The sequence below is a fragment of the Manis javanica genome, chromosome 2 (genome assembly GCF_040802235.1).
Source record: "Manis javanica isolate MJ-LG chromosome 2, MJ_LKY, whole genome shotgun sequence".
Classification (NCBI taxonomy): Eukaryota; Metazoa; Chordata; class Mammalia; order Pholidota; family Manidae; genus Manis; species Manis javanica.
This window is the reverse complement of record NC_133157.1, coordinates 69,287,999-69,302,166: the sequence shown is the minus strand read 5'-3', so window position 1 is coordinate 69,302,166 and position 14,168 is coordinate 69,287,999. Positions and strand designations below refer to the sequence as shown.

At 36.1% G+C, this 14,168-nt stretch overlaps 1 protein-coding gene and 1 non-coding gene across 6 annotated transcripts in view; both read right to left on the bottom strand.

The window, feature by feature from the left end:
* Positions 1–14,168, bottom strand: part of C2H9orf85 (chromosome 2 C9orf85 homolog) — a 191,046-nt gene that overhangs the window by 151,932 nt on the left and 24,946 nt on the right. The window lies entirely within an intron of this gene.
* LOC118967088 (U6 spliceosomal RNA) lies at positions 9,955–10,061 on the bottom strand. Its single transcript, XR_005053893.2, has one exon. It is a non-coding gene; the product is annotated as a U6 spliceosomal RNA (small nuclear RNA).

The following is a 14,168-nucleotide window of genomic DNA, read 5'->3' as shown; positions in this document are numbered from 1 at the left end:
ATTAAAATGGAGATCCAGCAATATATGGAAACAAATACAACAACAACACAAAGCCCCAACTTCTGTGGGATGCAGCAAAAGCAGTCTTAAGAGGCAAGTATATAGCAATCCAGGCATATTTAAAGAAGGAAGAACAATCCCAAATGAATAGTCTAATGTCACATTTATTGAAATTGGAAAAAGAACAAATGTGGCCTAAGGTCAGCAGATGGAGGGACATAATAAAGATCAGAGAAGAAATAAATAAAATTGAGAAGAATAAAACAATAGAAAAAATCAATGAAACCAAGAGCTGGTTCTTCGAGAAAATAAACAAAATAGATAAGCCTCTAGCCAGACTTTTTAAGAGAAAAGGAGAGTCAACACACATCAACAGAATCAGAAATGAGAAAGGAAAAATCATGATGGACCCCACAGAAATACAAAGAATTATTAGAGAATACTATGAATACCTATATGCTAACAAGCTGGAAAACCTAGGAGAAATGGACAACTTCCTAGAAAAATACAACCTTCCAAGAGTGACCCAGAAAGAAACAGAAAATCTAAACAGACCAATTACCAGCAACAAAATTGAAGCAGTAATCAAAAAACTACCCAAGAACAAAACCCCCAGGCCAGATGGATTTACTTTGGCATTTTATCAGACATACAGAGAGGACATAATACCCATTCTCCTTAAAGTTTTCCAAAAAATACAAGAGGAGGGAATACTCCCAAACTCATTCTATGAAGCCAACATCACCCTAATACCAAAACCAGGCAAAGACCCCACCAAAAAAGAAAACTACAGACCAATATTCCTGATGAACGTAGATGCAAAAATACTCAACAAAATATTAGCAAACCGAATTCAAAAATACATCAAAAGGATCATACACCATGACCAAGTGGGATTCATCCCAGGGATGCAAGGATGGTACAACATTCGAAAATCCATCAACATCATCCACCACATCAACAAAAAGAAGGACAAAAACCACATGATCATAGATGCTGAAAATGCATTTGACAGAATTCAATATCCATTCATGATAAAAACTCTCAACAAAGTGGGCATAGAGGGCAAGTACTTCCACATAATAAAGGCCATATATGATAAATCCACAGGTAACATCATACTGAACAGCAAGAGGCTGAAAGCTTTTCCTCTGAGATCGGGAACAAGATAGGGATGCCCACTCTCCCCACTGTTATTCAACATAGTACTGGAGGTCCTAGCCACGGCAATTAGACAAAACAAAGAAATACAAGGAATCCAGATTGGTAAAGAAGAAGTCAAACTGTCACTATTTGCAGATGACATGATATTGTACATAAAAAAACCCTAAAGACTCCACTCCAAAACTACTAGAACTAATACCGGAATTCAGCAAAGTTGCAGGATATAAAATTAACACACAGAAATCTGTGGCTTTCCTATACATCAACAATGAACTAACAGAAAGAGAAATCAGGAAAACAATTCTATTCACAATAGCATCAAAAAGAATAAAATACCTAGGAATAAACCTAACTAAGGAAGTGAAAGACCTATACCCTGAAAACTACAAGACACTCTTAAGAGAAATTAAAGAGGACACCGACAAATGGAACTCATACCATGCTCCTTGCTAGGAAGAATTAATATCGTCAAAATGGCCAACCTGCCCAAAGCAATATACAGATTCGATGCAATACGTGTCAAATTACCAACAGCATTTTTCAATGAACTGGAACAAATAGTTCAAAAATTCATATGGAACCACTGAAGACCCCGAAGAGCCAAAGCAATCCTGAGAAGGAAGAATAAAGTTGGGGGGATCTCGCTCTGCAACTTCAAGCTCTACTACAAAGGCACAGTAATCAAGACAATTTGGTACTGGCACAAGAACAGAGCCACAGACCAGTGGAACAGATTAGAGACTCCAAACATTAACCCAAACATATATGGCCAGTTAATATACGATAAAGGAGCCATGGACATACAGTGGGGAAATGACAGTCTCTTCAACAGATGGTGCTGGCAAAACTGGACAGCTACATGTAAGAGAATGAAATTGGATCACTGTCTAACCCCATACACAAAAGTAAATTCGAAATGGATCAAAGACCTGAATGTAAGTCATGAAACCATAAAACTCTTAGAAAAAAACATAGGCAAAAATCTCATGGACATAAACATGAGTGACTTCTTCATGAACATATCTTCCCGGGCAAGGGAAACAAAGGCAAAAATGAACAAGTGGGACTATATCAAGCTAAAGCTTCTGTACAGCAAAGGACACCATCAATAGAACTAAAAGGTATCCTACAGTATGGGAGAATATATTCATAAATGACAGATCTGATAAAGGATTGACATCCAAAATATATAAAGAGCTCACACACCTCAACAAACAAAAAGCAAATAATCCAATTAAAAAATGGGCAGAGGAGCTGAATGGACAGTTCTCTAACTAAACTAAACTGAACTGAACTGAACTAAACTAAACTAAACTAAAAGACAATCCTATTTAATATTTACATAAGGTCTAGCCATCACTGATGGTTATTATATACATATTTCATAGTAAGTGATAAGGACTTCAGCTCCTAAGAAGATAGCAAGAACAAATGGTAAATATAGCATTTATATCAACATGCTAATGCTGAAAATATTTCATAAAACATAATGTATCATTTAACAGAAGGGAGAAAACTATGGTGGGGAAAAAACAATTTGAATACCATTCAAGGGCAACTAATAAAATCTTTCATTAGGATTTTTTTGTACATCATAATTCTTTCAGAAATGCTAAAGGTAAAAAAGCAGTGTATTTTTCTTCCCTTTGTTAACTGAAAAAGAGAATTAAAAAATAAAATTCTCAAGGAAAATGCCAATTCTAACTGCTGCTGAAAATCTATTTTTATGGAATGGCTTTGTTCTTTCCCCTGCATTACCCCTCCCCCAAAACAAGGTATTCGACGTTAATATAGCTACAATATCACTCCAGAAAATAGGACTTTCACATCTTATTTAGATTTATCTTATTTTAAAATAATTCTAGTAACACTCCATTCTTCTACATTTGGCTAAGGAATAAAGGATCTCTGGACTTGGGAGCAACAATTTATATAACCAATAATAGTAATGTGAGAATCTCTATCTTAGGTTGTGACTTTCAAATCTAAACCGTATTTTTAAATTATTTTAAGATGGCTAGAAGAACACTGTTGGGCATAAAATATCTTACAAAATATATACAGCTACAAAGTAGATGATGGAATCAGATTGAGAGGAAAATGAGGGTAGGTAGGGAAATTACAAAGCAGGCTGTAGTGCAGCTGGAAAGTACACTTGCTAGAGGTCTGAGCTTTCTTGCAGCCAGCAAAATGCACGCTACGCTCTTCTACCCAATTTAGTGTCTTCAACATGCTAAAGCCCAGTTTTTCAGAGTCAGCCCAACTACTCTTGTTACTGAAATCCAAAGTTTCATCTTTCCCAAAAAGTACACCATATGACAAGAGTCAGCAATGTTCTCAAAAACATCCTTACAACATAAAGCATTTCCAAGAGCTGTTTCCTATCCATTTCCCAAAGTAGACTGGTCTTACATGTCAAGTACAGCATGGTAAAAAGTTCTCAGGAGTGAAATGTAGGTCCACATGCCTGGCATGAGGCCATCTTCAATAAAGAGTGTTTCTCTCAAATAAATTCTATAAACATTAGCCTCTATTATGAACAAAATTTCAAACACGTAGAAAAAAGTTAAAATAATACTAACGCATAGCCATACACACTATCTAAACTAAATTTGGTGTGTGTGAACACTTAAAATATTTGCAGACATCAAGACACTTTGTAGGGGATTAAGAAATTTCCTCTACCCTTTGATTCTTCTAGCTGGTCTAAAAATCAAATTGGGACAGATTAACAGGAAAAAAAGAGAACAAAGTTTAATCACGTAAATATGGGGAAGCCAAAGATGGGTTCCAAAGACAGTGAGGGAGAATGAGGTGCATATCATCCTGAGCAAAGGAGAAGGGGGTGAGGGGAGTAGGGATCTGAGACTTCAAAGGAAAAGGGAAGTAATGCACAGGAATATGAAGAGTAAATGTTCAATAAACAAAATACTGCTGGGGCACCAGAAACAATGAAGGGGCAGGAAGAGGAATTTTAACAGACTTAACCACATCCCTCCCTATCTAACACACCTAGTTTGCATTATAATATAGTAATCTATGGTGATAGCTCTACTCTTGGAGCAGGTCCTCCATCTAAATTCTTTTTGTGAGTGAGTGTGTGTTAAAGTTTCCAAGTCTTGGGCCTTGAGGATTTCTTACCTCAAAATAATCTGCACGTCACAATGGCACATCTTGGGGTGGCCTGTCCTTGGTCCCTACAATTTCATCTCAATCATATATATCCTAGAAATAAAGACTTTCCCCTACTTAACAGCAATATTATTACCACACCTCTAAAAATAAAAAATAACCCTAATACCATGTATAGCCAGTCTGTTATGGGTTGAGTTCGTTCTCCTTGGTTTTTGTTCCCATGGAAACAAGGAATTCAGAGGCAGAAACACAAGAGCTAAGGAAAGAGAATGTTTTATTTGAATACACTCCAAAGGAGAAGCAGTCCAGAGTCAAGGTAGACAGGCCACCAACTATTAGGGGAGGATCTATTTATTGTGTCCTAGCCAGGAGGTGCCTGTTTGATTGACAGGGTGAGGTCATTTGATTGACAGTTCTAGTTAAACACCCATTCCCCTTGGTGTACTTGTCTTTTTCCAAAATGCACGCAGAAAAGCCTATGGTGACAGAGGTAGAGCAAAACCGCTATTTTATGAATGAGATTGTGATGAGGTGTGCTTTGGGCAGTTCTTAGTTTGCTCCATTGGGCCTGCCTTGTGATCTGGTTGGGACCAGTTTGGCCTGGCCCCATTAGGCAAGGAAGGGATCTCCCGGCCAAACCTTTGTGGTCTTCAAGTAGAACTCCCTAACCGGGTGGCTTTTCCTTGAACCTAATCTTCACCTTCCCTGGCTCATGTCTATCTTTCTACATTGAAATTTCCTCAACTGCTCCCTCTTACCCTTCAAATCAGTATTCAAGCACTTTTCCCTGTTACCTCTCTTTTGATCTAGAAGGCTTTCCCTGATTTATCTCTTACACTTATGTTTTTGAAAATAACAGGCAAGTTGTCTTTGGGAATATCCCACATTCTGGATTTGTTTGATTTTCTTATGGTAGAATTTAACTCACTGCTTTATCTTTTACAGTTCTGTGAAATGGAAGTTAGGTTTAAAGGCTGGATTAGATTCTGGTTGGATATTTTCTGACAAGTTCAGACATGCTGATACTCTGTACTTCATATTACTCCAAATTAGGAAGCACATGTTGGGTTCTCACTTAGTTGGCAATTTGAACTTGAATTGCTTGGTTAAGATGATAGTGTCCAGATCTCTACATATTATAAGCATTAGCAATATTCTATGGAAGTCATGTCAATATACTGTTCCAGAATAACATTTCATGGTTTTAGCATGCATTCAGGATCCTTTCCCTGAATTAATAATTTTAAATGCTAACTTCTTTATCATTCTCTCTATATTAATTAAATTTTTTAAGAAATGCTGCCAGCTAAAGTCAGTTTTGAGGTATTTTATATATATTTCGGGTATATTATACACACACACACACACACACACACAAATAAAATTAACTTAGTCTACAAATCTGACAACCAAAATAAAAAACATTTCCATCACTCTAAAGAAAGTCCCCTTGTACCTGTTGTCAATCCCCTCTACTAGTCCCCAGACAACAATGATTTCTGAATCTGCTTCTATACTTCTGCTTTTTCCAGAATGTCAGATAAATGGAATGATCAATTATATAAAGATATTTAAGCAGCTCAATCCTCTTTATTGCTGAATAGTACCCCATTGTGTGGATATGCTATAATGTTTATTCATTCACCACTTGAAGGACACTCTGAGGTGTTACTAGTTTGGGGAGCTAATAAATATTTACATACAAATTTCTGTGTGAGCAAATAATCCAATTAAAAAATGGGCAGAGGAGCTGAATAGACAGTTCTCTAAAGAAGAAATTCAGATGGCCAACAGACACATGAAAAGATGCTCCACACTGCTTGTCATCAGAGAACTGCAAATTAAAACCACAATGACATATCACCTCACACCAGTAAGGATCGCCATCATTGAAAAGACCAACAACAACAAGTGTTGGCAAGGTTGTGGAGAAAGGGGAACCCTCCTACACTGCTGGTGGGAATGTAAATTAGTTCAACCATTGTGGAAAGCAGTATGGAGGTTCCTCAAAATGCTCAAAATAGAAATACCATTTGACCCAGGAATTCCACTTCTAGGAATTTACCCTAAGAATTTACCTAAGCACTCCAGTTTGTAAAAGACAGATGCACCCCTATGTTTATCGCTGCACTATTTACAATAGCCAAGATATGGAAGCAACATAAATGTCCATCAGTAGATGAATGGATAAAGAAGATGTGGTACATATACACAATGGAATATTAATCAGCCATAAGAAAAAAACAGATTCTACCATTTGCAACAACATGGATGGAGCTAGAGGGTATTATGCTCAGTGAAATAGGCCAGGAGGAGAAAGACAAGTACCAAATGGTTTCACTTATATGTGGAGTATAAGAAAAAAGGAAAACTGAAGGAACAAAACAGCAGCAGAATCACAGAACCCAAGAATGGACTAACAGTTACCAAAGGGAAAGGGACTGGGGAGGATGGGTGGAAAGGGAAGGATAAGGGTGGAGAAAAAGAAAGGGGGCATTACAATTAGCATGTATAGTGGGGGGGGGGCATGGAGAGGGCTGTGCAACACAGAGAAGACAGGTGGTGATTTTACAGCATCTTACTACGCTGATGGACAGTGACTGTGAAGGGGTATGCGGGGGGGACTTGGTGAAGGGGGGAGCCTAGTAAACATAATGTTCTTCATGTAATTGTAGATTAATGATACAAAAAAAATTTCTGTGTGGACAGATATTTTCCTTCTCTTGGGTTAATATCTATAAATAGTATTATTGAATTGTATGATAATTTGATGCTAAACTTTTAGATATGAGCAGTTTTTCAAAGTGACTATTTCATTTTGCACTACTACAAGCTATGTATAAAGATCCAGTTTGTCCACATCCTTTTTAGCACTTGAAACTGTAAATATTTGTTTTAGCCATTCAAATGTGTGTAGTGTTATCTAATGATAATTTCAACTTGCATCTCCCTAATAACTATTTGTTGAACATCTTTTCATGTGCTGACTTGCCATAGAGTATTTTCTGTCATGAAGTTTCTGTTCAAACCTTTTGCCCATTTTTTTTTGAGTGGTTCATTTCCTTACATTGAGATGTGAGGGTTCTGTATATATTCTGAGTACCTAGGCCTTTACTGATACATCCTCTGCAAATATATTCTCCCAATCTGTGCTGTTATTTTCATTATTTTAATGTTTTTTATAAGAGAAGGCCTTTTTAATTTCAGTGAAGAATTTCTAAACTTTTTTCTTTTATGGACCGTGCTTCTCATGTCAAATCTAAGAAGCCTTGGAAGAATCATGAAGATTTTCACCCATGTTTTCTTCTGGAAGTTCAGTAATTTTAGGTTTTGCATTTAGTCTGTTTTGAGTTAATTTCTGTATGAGATACAAAACACTGGTAGAGGTTCTTTTTAAATTATGTATGGATATCCAAGTTCCAGCACCACTGAACTGCTTTTGTATCTTTGTCAAAATTTAAGGCTGCATGGATGTATTTCTGAAATATTCAATATTCTATCACATTAATATATATGCCTACACTTCCACCAGTACCAACCTGTCTTTATTATTGTAGCTTTAAGCTCTTGAATGCCATATAGTGCATCTTCCAACTTTGCTATTTTTCAAAATTGTTTTGGCTACACTAGTTTCTTCACTTTATCCCAATATATCCAATATACATTTGGGAATCAGGTTGTTGATTTCAACAAAGAAGCCCGCTATGATTGTGATTAGGAATATATTAAAACTATAAATAAATGTGGTGGAGAACTAATATCTTAACAATAATGAATCTTCCAATTCATGAACATTGATTTTCTGGGATAAATTCTACTTGTCTGTGATGTATTATCTTTTTTATTTACTGATTAATACAATATGCTAATATTTTGTTGAAGATTTTATGTCTAAGTTCAGTGAGGGATATTGGCCCACAGTTGTTTTTTTCTTTTATCTTTGTGTGGTTTTGGTGTCTAGTTCAGTTGCTAGAGAATTCATGTGCAAGGGTCAGAAGGACTTAAAACAGAAGTAAAGATATTGGAATATTAAAAAAATTTATAATCTCAAATTCATAGTTTTAAACATTCAAAAGTACATCTAAATATTTTATATGTTTGTCACACACCCAGAAAAAAAAATTTGTCCAAAATAGATGGAGTTTAATTCTTTATAGCTGTAACTAGCCTTTGGTTTGATCGTATTTAGAGAACACTTTTGGGAATTAGCTTTATAAGCGGACAAATTTGAATAGGGCAGAGTTCAAATTTCACATTAAAATTTTCTTTTATTTCTGATAGTCTGTAAACTTTATTTCCTTGCCACTTAGTTTTACAATTAATTATTCCCCTTTAATATTTCATTTTTAATTGTGTATTAACAATGGTATACTATACAATTTTCTTATGACAAGAATTTATTCTTTTGTAGGTGAAAAACTACTTTACTGATCAACTTTATAGATTTAAAACAACATGAGCATTTATATCTAAGTATTCACATTACAGAAACTTTATAAAAATATAGAGAAAGAAAAAAATGATACCTCATCACTCAGAGATTCTATATATTTTCCAGTATTCCAAGCATATATATTTATAGGAATTTGCATTTTTTCTGTACATGCTGTCTTATAATTTGTCATTCACTTTTTTCATACTAATATATATACTTTAAAAGTGTATTTGTATTGGCTGCATTATATTCTCTAAGAGTACTACAATCTTTTATAGTGGTGCATAGCTGCCTTCCAAGAGTACTACAATCTTCTACTTAACCTATTATTATTTGACAGTTAAGTTGTTTCCAATTGCTGACTGAACATATATATTTAAGATGTATTATATTATCAATATCAAGAAACTTCTAATGAACTTGCAAATTCTCATCACATTATATTTACACATAACAAGTACTGGTTCCATTTCAAAAAGAGAATAAAGTAAGAATTTTATCACAGGGAAAAACTCATAATGAATTGTCCCTTTCTTGAATCAAGTACATAATTATTTGTGTATTGAAGCAAATGTTTCCTAATATTGCCTATGAAAATTTGCTTTGCTTTTTATGCAGTTAAAATTTTTTAAAGAATAGAAGACACTGTCATATTTCTTCTCAAAAAGAGAATTAAAAAATATTCTTGCTAGAAGCAACTTAATTTCACATTTACTATAGATAGAACACCATTGCTATATAATCTGGGATAGCAATGCTGAATTCTATTCAGTAAAAACTTTCAAACCTACAAACCCTTTTTTATGTGATAAGGAGAATAAAATAGTCTGAATGTCCATTACTCTCAGAAATACCTTATTTGGGTAAGTTACTGAGTCTTACTATTTTTATGTATTTTATTATTTCACAAAATGAGCTAATCATATAAATAGCCCAGAAATATTTTTGAAATGAGTTTTAGTATTAAAGTTGGCTTTATTGTCATTTAAGGAAAAATATAAAATCAAAATTACCATAGGCTGGCTCCTCTTTAGAAAACTACATTTGCTCAATGTAGCTAACTCAAGATTAGCTGTCAACATTTATAAGAATTTTTCACACAGAAATCAGCCCAAGTCTCCTTTAAGCAAACTATTACCTGGTGTTCTAAAATACTTCATATACATACATACATACATATGTCAAATACGTGAATATTTGAGTTATAATATTTGATTTTTTACTATGTAGTATTCTTTTTTTTTTTGCATGTCATCCTTGCACAGGGTCCATGCTAACCTCCTCTGTATCATTCCAATTTTAGTATATGTGCTGGCAAAGTGAGCACTATGTAGTATTCTAAGTAAAAGATATCTAAGGCATAAAGTGAGGCATATTTCTACTAAATGCTAAAATACTTAACTTCCTTCCTTGAAGTCTATGCCATTTTCCTCCCATTCACTATTTTCCTCATAAGTCCTTAAAACACCAATACCAAACTGAGAGAAGTGAAAATATATGCTAGGAATACTCAAAACGCTCCTCTTCTTCAAGACACTTACAATATAAGCTTATTCTGGTCAAGAAATAATATTTGATACCCTCCTCCTCTTTTTTTGTTACTGCTGGAATCTTTAACAAACAACATCTGTGAAAAGAAACAATTGCATTTTCACCCAAAGATTGAATATGAGATGAGTTCTGATCATCTCAAACAGAGGACTATTCTCTCAATGAGTGGGTAGAGCTATTGCTGGTTGCAACTACACAGAAAGGGTCTATTTACAAACTACCCACACTACCTACTGACTTATTTCAGTAGCCAACTGAACTACCCACATTTTCAATGACAAACTTAATGCAAACAAACACATAAATGGAGCCACACCAGCCTACAGGCAGAAACATATTGCTGTAATATTCATCTGACAGTAGAGAAACTTATTCAAAAAGCAACCTTTTTTTCCAAAGTATATTTCATTCATTTACTTTTAAGGAAAAATTAAATGAGTTAGTGCTGTGTATTATTCATTGCATGTATTTTTTAACTTTTTTTGGAATTAATTTTAGACTTACAGAAAAGATACAATAGTAGGACAAAGTTCCCATATCCCTCTCACCCAAGTTCCTCTAACAATAACATTTACATAACCATACTAAATTTTTCAAAACCAAGAAATTAACACTGACATGGTATTATTAACTAAACCACAGACCTCATTTGAATTTCACAAATTACAAAACTAATGCTTCTTTTCATTCCAGAATCCTATCTAGGATCCTACATTGCATTTAGTTGTCACTTCTCTTTAGTTTTTTCCATACTGTAAGTTTATTAAGGTATAGTTAACACATATTTATAGTATACAATTTGGTTAGTCTTAACATTATCTGCACATACCACAGTTGGTTACTCATTTACTGCTGATGGACATATGGGTTGTTTCCAATTTGGGGATACAATGACTGAATAAAATCGCTGGAAAGAAGTCTGTACAGTTTTGTGTGGACATATGCTCTCCCTCCTCTTGGGTAAATCCCTGGGAGAGGAATGGCTATATTACATGATAGGTGTATGGTTAACTTTTTAACTTGCCAAAGTGTTTTTCAAAGTGGTTGTACCATATTACATTTCCACCAGCAGTGCATGAGAGTCCTACTTGCTCTACATCCTCACCAATACTGGGTATGCTCAGTCTTTTTAATTTCAGCCATCCTAATAGGTGAGTAGTGGTATCTCATTGTGGTTTTAAGTACTGCATTTCCTTATTGACTAATGAATATAAATATATATGTGTGTGTATATATATATATATATATATATATATATATATATATATATACACACACACACACACACACACATATACATATACATACATATATATATATATATATATATATATATATACACACACACATATATATATACATATATACATATATTCTGGATATAAACCTTATATCAGATATATGATTTGCAAATATACTGTCCAGCAGTATGAGGCTTGTCTATTTCATTAATAGTCTTTGAAAGAACACAATTTTTAAACTTTAACTAAGTTGAAACTTGATCATACCATACCAAAGTACAATCTATAAAAGAAAAAATTTGTATCTAGGAAATTACTACTTTTGATTCTCAAGATGGCAGCATGAGTAGGGTGGTGGAAATCTCCCAAAACCACATATATTTTGAAAATACAGCAAATACAACTATTCCTAAAACAGTGACGAGAAGATACAGTACATGAGCCAGGCTACATCTGTGAGAAACCAACATCTCCTGGATAAGGGTAAGATACAAAGCCATGACCTGGTGGGACCCAAGCACTACCCCCACCCCAGCTCACCAGCGGGAGGAAAGAAAAGAATCTTAGCAGAGAGGGAGTGGAAGCACAGAACTGCTAAATAACCAACCCTACTAATGTGCCCCGGGAGCATAGACACACATTGCATGGGGCACTGGATATTAGAGGTCTGGAAAAGCAAAATCTGAGATTAAGACTGAACAGGTTCCCAAGGCTGGCTGCTCTGGGACAGAGGAAGGGCAGGTGCCTTGGAACTATTAAAGGGACAAGAGTTTAACAGGTGGACAAACTCATCCTGGCACAGTCAGCCCAGCAGGCTGGGAACTTTGAGGAAATTCAGGCACCCTAAACACCTGGGGGGCAGCACAGCTACAAATCCCCTCATGGTGATAGGCAGCCTCCCGCTCCTTCCCTCCCATGGCAGCACTGCGAGCAAACCAGCTGACCCGCCATTGCTGCGTAACAGCCAGGGAGCAGCACCACCTACATCAACCACACAGCTTAACACAGAGTCTTCTCCCTGTGCACAGCAAACCAGCCAAGACCCAGAGGCTGCTGTCCGCACGTGGTTGACCGGCACAGACAGTGGAGAGGGGTGCAGAGTCTGGAAGACACGAAGGGGCTCTGTTCTTGGGGCAGAACACACACCACTTGCCTGCTACCCCTGCCAAAGGCCTAGGCCATCCAGAGGACCACACTGCCCATGGCAGCTCCGGGGAATAACCCAGAGGCTGCTCCCTGAGTGCACTTGACCAGCACAGACAGCAGAGATGGGTGCAGAGTCCAGGAAGTCTGTTCTCATGGCAGAACACAAACTGCTCACCTGCGAACCCCACCACCACCCTAAGTCATCTCAAAGGCCAACCCAATACAAAAGGTTAAGGGATTAACCCAGAGGCTGCTCCCTGTGTGTGGTTAACCAGCACAGATAGCAGAGACAGGCAAAGGGATCAGCAAGCAGAAAGGGACTTTGTTCTCCAAGCTGACACACACACAACTCACTGGAGACCACTCCCATTGCCATTGAAAGGCAGAAGAACCTTCTTTAATCCAAAATCCAACAAAGACAGAGACAGAGCTTGTTGAAACTGAAATCGCCAATCTTCCTGAAAAAGAATTCAAAATAAAAGTCATAAGCATGTTGACAGAGCTAAAGAGAAATATTCAAGAGCTAAGGGATGAAGTCAGGATGGAGATAACAGTTCAATAAAAGAACTTAAGAGCAGACTGGATGAGGTGGAAGAGATTGTTAATGGAATAGAAATCAGAGAACAGAAATACAGAGAAGCTGAGGCAGAGAGAGATAAAAGGATCTCTAGGAGTGAAAGAATATTAAGAGAACTGTGTGATCAATTCAAACAGAACAATATTCGCATTACAGGGGTACAAGAAGAAGAGAGAGAAAAAGGGATAGAAACTGTCTTTGAAGAAATAACTGCTGAAAACTTCCCCAATCTGGGGAAGGAAATATTCTCTCAGACTATGGAAGTTCACAGATCTCCCAACACAAGGAACCCAAGGAGAACAAGAGGGAGACATATAATAATTAAAATGGCAAAGTTCAAAGACAAGGACAGAGTATTAAAAGCAGCCAGAGAAAGAAAAAAGATCACCTACAAAGAAAAACCCATCAGGCTATCATCAGACTTCTCAGCAGAAACCTTACAGACCAGAAGAGAATGGTATGATATATTCAATGCAATGAAACAGAAGGGCCTCATACCAACAATACTGCATCCAGAAAGATTATCATTTAAATTTGAAGGCGGGATTAAACAATTCCCAGATAAGCAAAAGTTGAGGGACTTTATCTCTCACAAATGATCTCTACAGTGTATTTTAAAGAAACTGCTCTAAATGGAAGTACACCAAAGGCTAAACAGCTGTCACCAGATTAAATAAAACCAGAGCAAATAAAGTAGACCAACCAAATACTAACTAAATGCAAAATAAAATCAGCTATCCACAAAACCAATCAAGGGAAACACAAAGAGTACAGACTAAAACACCTAAAATATAAAGAGTGGAGGAGGAAGAAAAAGAAGAGAGAGAAATAAAGAACCATCAGACTGAGTTTATAATAGCATAAGAAGTGAGTTAAGTTAGACAGTTAGATAGTAAAGAAGCTACCCTTGAACTTTTGG